Source organism: Spea bombifrons, chromosome 3 (assembly GCF_027358695.1).
Source record: "Spea bombifrons isolate aSpeBom1 chromosome 3, aSpeBom1.2.pri, whole genome shotgun sequence".
Lineage (NCBI taxonomy): Eukaryota > Metazoa > Chordata > Amphibia > Anura > Pelobatidae > Spea > Spea bombifrons.
Genome location: NC_071089.1, coordinates 123,064,055 through 123,069,054, shown reverse-complemented (window position 1 = coordinate 123,069,054; position 5,000 = coordinate 123,064,055). Strand labels below are relative to the sequence as shown.

General features: G+C 49.5%; 11 non-coding genes and 3 pseudogenes across 11 annotated transcripts; all 14 read left to right on the top strand.

Moving 5' to 3' along the window:
* Positions 1-150: 150 nt before the first annotated feature.
* LOC128486077 (5S ribosomal RNA) lies at positions 151-269 on the top strand. Its single transcript, XR_008352395.1, has one exon. It is a non-coding gene; the product is annotated as a 5S ribosomal RNA (ribosomal RNA).
* Positions 270-497: 228 nt separating this feature from the next.
* LOC128486205 (5S ribosomal RNA) lies at positions 498-616 on the top strand. Its single transcript, XR_008352515.1, has one exon. It is a non-coding gene; the product is annotated as a 5S ribosomal RNA (ribosomal RNA).
* A 207-nt stretch (positions 617-823) lies between these two features.
* On the top strand, positions 824-942 carry LOC128486065 (5S ribosomal RNA). The gene has a single exon (XR_008352384.1). It is a non-coding gene; the product is annotated as a 5S ribosomal RNA (ribosomal RNA).
* Positions 943-1,232: 290 nt separating this feature from the next.
* On the top strand, positions 1,233-1,341 carry LOC128487137 (uncharacterized; annotated as a pseudogene).
* Positions 1,342-1,527: 186 nt separating this feature from the next.
* LOC128487135 (uncharacterized) lies at positions 1,528-1,636 on the top strand (annotated as a pseudogene).
* Positions 1,637-1,899: 263 nt separating this feature from the next.
* Positions 1,900-2,018, top strand: LOC128486052 (5S ribosomal RNA). The gene has a single exon (XR_008352371.1). It is a non-coding gene; the product is annotated as a 5S ribosomal RNA (ribosomal RNA).
* A 233-nt stretch (positions 2,019-2,251) lies between these two features.
* On the top strand, positions 2,252-2,370 carry LOC128485875 (5S ribosomal RNA). The gene has a single exon (XR_008352202.1). It is a non-coding gene; the product is annotated as a 5S ribosomal RNA (ribosomal RNA).
* Positions 2,371-2,613: 243 nt separating this feature from the next.
* LOC128487057 (uncharacterized) lies at positions 2,614-2,722 on the top strand (annotated as a pseudogene).
* Positions 2,723-2,956: 234 nt separating this feature from the next.
* LOC128484986 (5S ribosomal RNA) lies at positions 2,957-3,075 on the top strand. The gene has a single exon (XR_008351344.1). It is a non-coding gene; the product is annotated as a 5S ribosomal RNA (ribosomal RNA).
* Positions 3,076-3,314: 239 nt separating this feature from the next.
* On the top strand, positions 3,315-3,433 carry LOC128484844 (5S ribosomal RNA). Its single transcript, XR_008351209.1, has one exon. It is a non-coding gene; the product is annotated as a 5S ribosomal RNA (ribosomal RNA).
* A 257-nt stretch (positions 3,434-3,690) lies between these two features.
* Positions 3,691-3,809, top strand: LOC128484908 (5S ribosomal RNA). Its single transcript, XR_008351269.1, has one exon. It is a non-coding gene; the product is annotated as a 5S ribosomal RNA (ribosomal RNA).
* A 221-nt stretch (positions 3,810-4,030) lies between these two features.
* Positions 4,031-4,149, top strand: LOC128486040 (5S ribosomal RNA). The gene has a single exon (XR_008352360.1). It is a non-coding gene; the product is annotated as a 5S ribosomal RNA (ribosomal RNA).
* Positions 4,150-4,362: 213 nt separating this feature from the next.
* Positions 4,363-4,481, top strand: LOC128486780 (5S ribosomal RNA). The gene has a single exon (XR_008353060.1). It is a non-coding gene; the product is annotated as a 5S ribosomal RNA (ribosomal RNA).
* A 212-nt stretch (positions 4,482-4,693) lies between these two features.
* LOC128486029 (5S ribosomal RNA) lies at positions 4,694-4,812 on the top strand. Its single transcript, XR_008352349.1, has one exon. It is a non-coding gene; the product is annotated as a 5S ribosomal RNA (ribosomal RNA).
* The last annotated feature ends 188 nt before the right edge of the window (positions 4,813-5,000 follow it).

Sequence of the window (5,000 nt, the reverse complement as noted above, 5' to 3'; positions counted from 1 at the left end):
ATCAAAGCTTTAAACCCTTATTTGAACCTTCTCACCTTCTCTGTCCTGTCCCAGGGCTTATAATTCTTTCTGTCTGACGACAAGCAGCAGCAGCAGCAGCAGCAGCAGCAGCAGCAACAGAATAAGAGAAGTAAAATAAAGAACTTTCACACCTGCGGCCATACCACCCTGAAAGCGCCCGATCTCGTCTGATCTCGGAAGCTAAGCAGGGTTGGGCCTGGTTAGTACCTGGATGGGAGACCGCCTGGGAATACCAGGTGTTGTAGGCTTTTTCTTTTCTCACAGTCCGGGGAGAGCTTTTTGCCATGTGTTTCTTGCTCATCATCAAAGCTTTAAACCCTTATTTGAACCTTCTCACCTTCTCTGTCCTGTCCCAGGGCTTATAATTCTTTCTGTCTGACGACAAGCAGCAGCAGCAGCAGCAGCAGCAGCAGCAGCAGCAGCAGCAGCAGCAGCAGCAGCAACAGAATAAGAGAAGTAAAATAAAAAACTTTCACACCTGCGGCCATACCACCCTGAAAGCGCCCGATCTCGTCTGATCTCGGAAGCTAAGCAGGGTTGGGCCTGGTTAGTACCTGGATGGGAGACCGCCTGGGAATACTAGGTGTTGTAAGCTTTTTCTTTTCTCACAGTCCGGGGAGAGCTTTTTGCCATGTGTTTCTTGCTCATCATCAAAGCTTTAAACCCTTATTTGAACCTTCTCACCTTCTCTGTCCTGTCCCAGGGCTTATAATTCTTTCTGTCTGACGACAAGCAGCAGCAGCAGCAGCAGCAGCAGCAGCAGCAGCAGCAGAATAAGAGAAGTAAAATAAAAAACTTTCACACCTGCGGCCATACCACCCTGAAAGCGCCCGATCTCGTCTGATCTCGGAAGCTAAGCAGGGTTGGGCCTGGTTAGTACCTGGATGGGAGACCGCCTGGGAATACCAGGTGTTGTAGGCTTTTAATTTTTTCTCACAGTCCGGGGAGAGCTTTTTGCCATGTGTTTCTTGCTCATCATCAAAGCTTTAAACCCTTATTTGAACCTTCTCACCTTCTCTGTCCTGTCCCAGGGCTTATAATTCTTTTTGTCTGACGACAAGCAGCAGCAGCAGCAGCAGCAGCAGCAGCAGCAGCAGCAGCAGCAGCAGCAGCAGCAGCAGCAGCAGCAGCAGCAGCAGCAGCAGCAGCAGCAGCAGCAGCAGCAGCAGCAGCAGCAACAGAATAAGAGAAGTAAAATAAAAAACTTTCACACCTGCGGCCATACCACCCTGAAAGCGCCTGATCTCGGAAGCTAAGCAGGGTTGGGCCTGGTTAGTACCTGGATGGGAGACCGCCTGGGAATACCAGGTGTTGTAGGCTTTTTCTTTTCTCACAGTCCGGGGAGAGCTTTTTGCCATGTGTTTCTTGCTCATCATCAAAGCTTTAAACCCTTATTTGAACCTTCTCACCTTCTCTGTCCTGTCCCAGGGCTTATAATTATTTCTGTCTGATGACAAGCAGCAGCAGCAGCAACAGAATAAGAGAAGTAAAATAAAACACTTTCACACCTGCGGCCATACCACCCTGAAAGCGCCTGATCTCGGAAGCTAAGCAGGGTTGGGCCTGGTTAGTACCTGGATGGGAGACCGCCTGGGAATACCAGGTGTTGTAGGCTTTTAATTTTTTCTCACAGTCCGGGGAGAGCTTTTTGCCATGTGTTTCTTGCTCATCATCAAAGCTTTAAACCCTTATTTGAACCTTCTCACCTTCTCTGTCCTGTCCCAGGGCTTATAATTCTTTCTGTCTGACGACAAGCAGCAGCAGCAGCAGCAGCAGCAGCAGCAGCAGCAGCAGCAGTAGCAGCAGCAGCAGCAGCAGTAGCAGCAGCAGCAGCAGCAGCAGCAACAGAATAAGAGAAGTAAAATAAAAAACTTTCACACCTGCGGCCATACCACCCTGAAAGCGCCCGATCTCGTCTGATCTCGGAAGCTAAGCAGGGTTGGGCCTGGTTAGTACCTGGATGGGAGACCGCCTGGGAATACCAGGTGTTGTAGGCTTTTAATTTTTTCTCACAGTCCGGGGAGAGCTTTTTGCCATGTGTTTCTTGCTCATCATCAAAGCTTTAAACCCTTATTTGAACCTTCTCACCTTCTCTGTCCTGTCCCAGGGCTTATAATTCTTTCTGTCTGACGACAAGCAGCAGCAGCAGCAGCAGCAGCAGCAGCAGCAGCAGCAGCAGCAGCAGCAGCAGCAGCAACAGAATAAGAAAAGTAAAATAAAGAGCTTTCACACCTGCGGCCATACCACCCTGAAAGCGCCCAATCTCGTCTGATCTCGGAAGCTAAGCAGGGTTGGGCCTGGTTAGTACCTGGATGGGAGACCGCCTGGGAATACCAGGTGTTGTAGGCTTTTTCTTTTCTCACAGTCCGGGGAGAGCTTTTTGCCATGTGTTTCTTGCTCATCATCAAAGCTTTAAACCCTTATTTGAACCTTCTCACCTTCTCTGTCCTGTCCCAGGGCTTATAATTCTTTCTGTCTGACGACAAGCAGCAGCAGCAGCAGCAGCAGCAGCAGCAACAGCAGCAGCAGCAGCAACAGCAGCAACAGCAACAACAGCAACAGAATAAGAGAAGTAAAATAAAAAACTTTCACACCTGCGGCCATACCACCCTGAAAGCGCCTGATCTCGGAAGCTAAGCAGGGTTGGGCCTGGTTAGTACTTGGATGGGAGACCGCCTGGGAATACCAGGTGTTGTAGGCTTTTTCTTTTCTCACAGTCCGGGGAGAGCTTTTTGCCATGTGTTTCTTGCTCATCATCAAAGCTTTAAACCCTTATTTGAACCTTCTCACCTTCTCTGTCCTGTCCCAGGGCTTATAATTCTTTCTGTCTGACGACAAGCAGCAGCAGCAGCAGCAGCAGCAGCAGCAGCAGCAGCAGCAGCAGCAGCAGCAGCAGCAGCAGCAGAATAAGAGAAGTAAAATAAAAAACTTTCACACCTGCGGCCATACCACCCTGAAAGCGCCTGATCTCGTCTGATCTCGGAAGCTAAGCAGGGTTGGGCCTGGTTAGTACCTGGATGGGAGACCGCCTGGGAATACCAGGTGTTGTAGGCTTTTAATTTTTTCTCACAGTCCGGGGAGAGCTTTTTGCCATGTGTTTCTTGCTCATCATCAAAGCTTTAAACCCTTATTTGAACCTTCTCACCTTCTCTGTCCTGTCCCAGGGCTTATAATTCTTTTTGTCTGACGACAAGCAGCAGCAGCAGCAGCAGCAGCAGCAGCAGCAGCAGCAGCAGCAGCAGCAGCAGCAGCAGCAGCAACAGAATAAGAGAAGTAAAATAAAAAACTTTCACACCTGCAGCCATACCACCCTGAAAGCGCCCGATCTCGTCTGATCTCGGAAGCTAAGCAGGGTTGGGCCTGGTTAGTACCTGGATGGGGGACCGCCTGGGAATACCAGGTGTTGTAGGCTTTTAATTTTTTCTCACAGTCCGGGGAGAGCTTTTTGCCATGTGTTTCTTGCTCATCATCAAAGCTTTAAACCCTTATTTGAACCTTCTCACCTTCTCTGTCCTGTCCCAGGGCTTATAATTCTTTTTGTCTGACGACAAGCAGCAGCAGCAGCAGCAGCAGCAGCAGCAGCAGCAGCAGCAGCAGCAGCAGCAGCAGCAGCAGCAGCAGCAGCAGCAGCAGCAACAGAATAAGAGAAGTAAAATAAAAAACTTTCACACCTGCGGCCATATCACCCTGAAAGCGCCCGATCTCATCTGATCTCGGAAGCTAAGCAGGGTTGGGCCTGGTTAGTACCTGGATGGGAGACCGCCTGGGAATACCAGGTGTTGTAGGCTTTTAATTTTTTCTCACAGTCCGGGGAGAGCTTTTTGCCATGTGTTTCTTGCTCATCATCAAAGCTTTAAACCCTTATTTGAACCTTCTCACCTTCTCTGTCCTGTCCCAGGGCTTATAATTCTTTCTGTCTGACGACAAGCAGCAGCAGCAGCAGCAGCAGCAGCAGCAGCAGCAGCAGCAGCAGCAACAGAATAAGAGAAGTAAAATAAAGAACTTTCACACCTGCGGCCATACCACCCTGAAAGCGCCCGATCTCGTCTGATCTCGGAAGCTAAGCAGGGTTGGGCCTGGTTAGTACCTGGATGGGAGACCGCCTGGGAATACCAGGTGTTGTAGGCTTTTAATTTTTTCTCACAGTCCGGGGAGAGCTTTTTGCCATGTTTCTTGCTCATCATCAAAGCTTTAAACCCTTATTTGAACCTTCTCACCTTCTCTGTCCTGTCCCAGGGCTTATAATTCTTTTTGTCTGACGACAAGCAGCAGCAGCAGCAGCAGCAGCAGCAGCAGCAGCAGCAGCAACAGAATAAGAGAAGTAAAATAAAAAACTTTCACACCTGCGGCCATACCACCCTGAAAGCGCCCGATCTCGTCTGATCTTGGAAGCTAAGCATTGTTGGGCCTGGTTAGTACCTGGATGGGAGACCGCCTGGGAATACCAGGTGTTGTAGGCTTTTAATTTTTTCTCACAGTCCGGGGAGAGCTTTTTGCCATGTGTTTCTTGCTCATCATCAAAGCTTTAAACCCTTATTTGAACCTTCTCACCTTCTCTGTCCTGTCCCAGGGCTTATAATTCTTTCTGTCTGACGACAAGCAGCAGCAGCAGCAGCAGCAGCAGCAGCAGCAGCAGCAGCAGAATAAGAGAAGTAAAATAAAAAACTTTCACACCTGCGGCCATACCACCCTGAAAGCGCCCGATCTCGTCTGATCTCGGAAGCTAAGCAGGGTTGGGCCTGGTTAGTACCTGGATGGGAGACCGCCTGGGAATACCAGGTGTTGTAGGCTTTTAATTTTTTCTCACAGTCCGGGGAGAGCTTTTTGCCATGTGTTTCTTGCTCATCATCAAAGCTTTAAACCCTTATTTGAACCTTCTCACCTTCTCTGTCCTGTCCCAGGGCTTATAATTCTTTTTGTCTGACGACAAGCAGCAGCAGCAGCAGCAGAAGCAGCAGCAGCAGCAGCAGCAGCAGCAG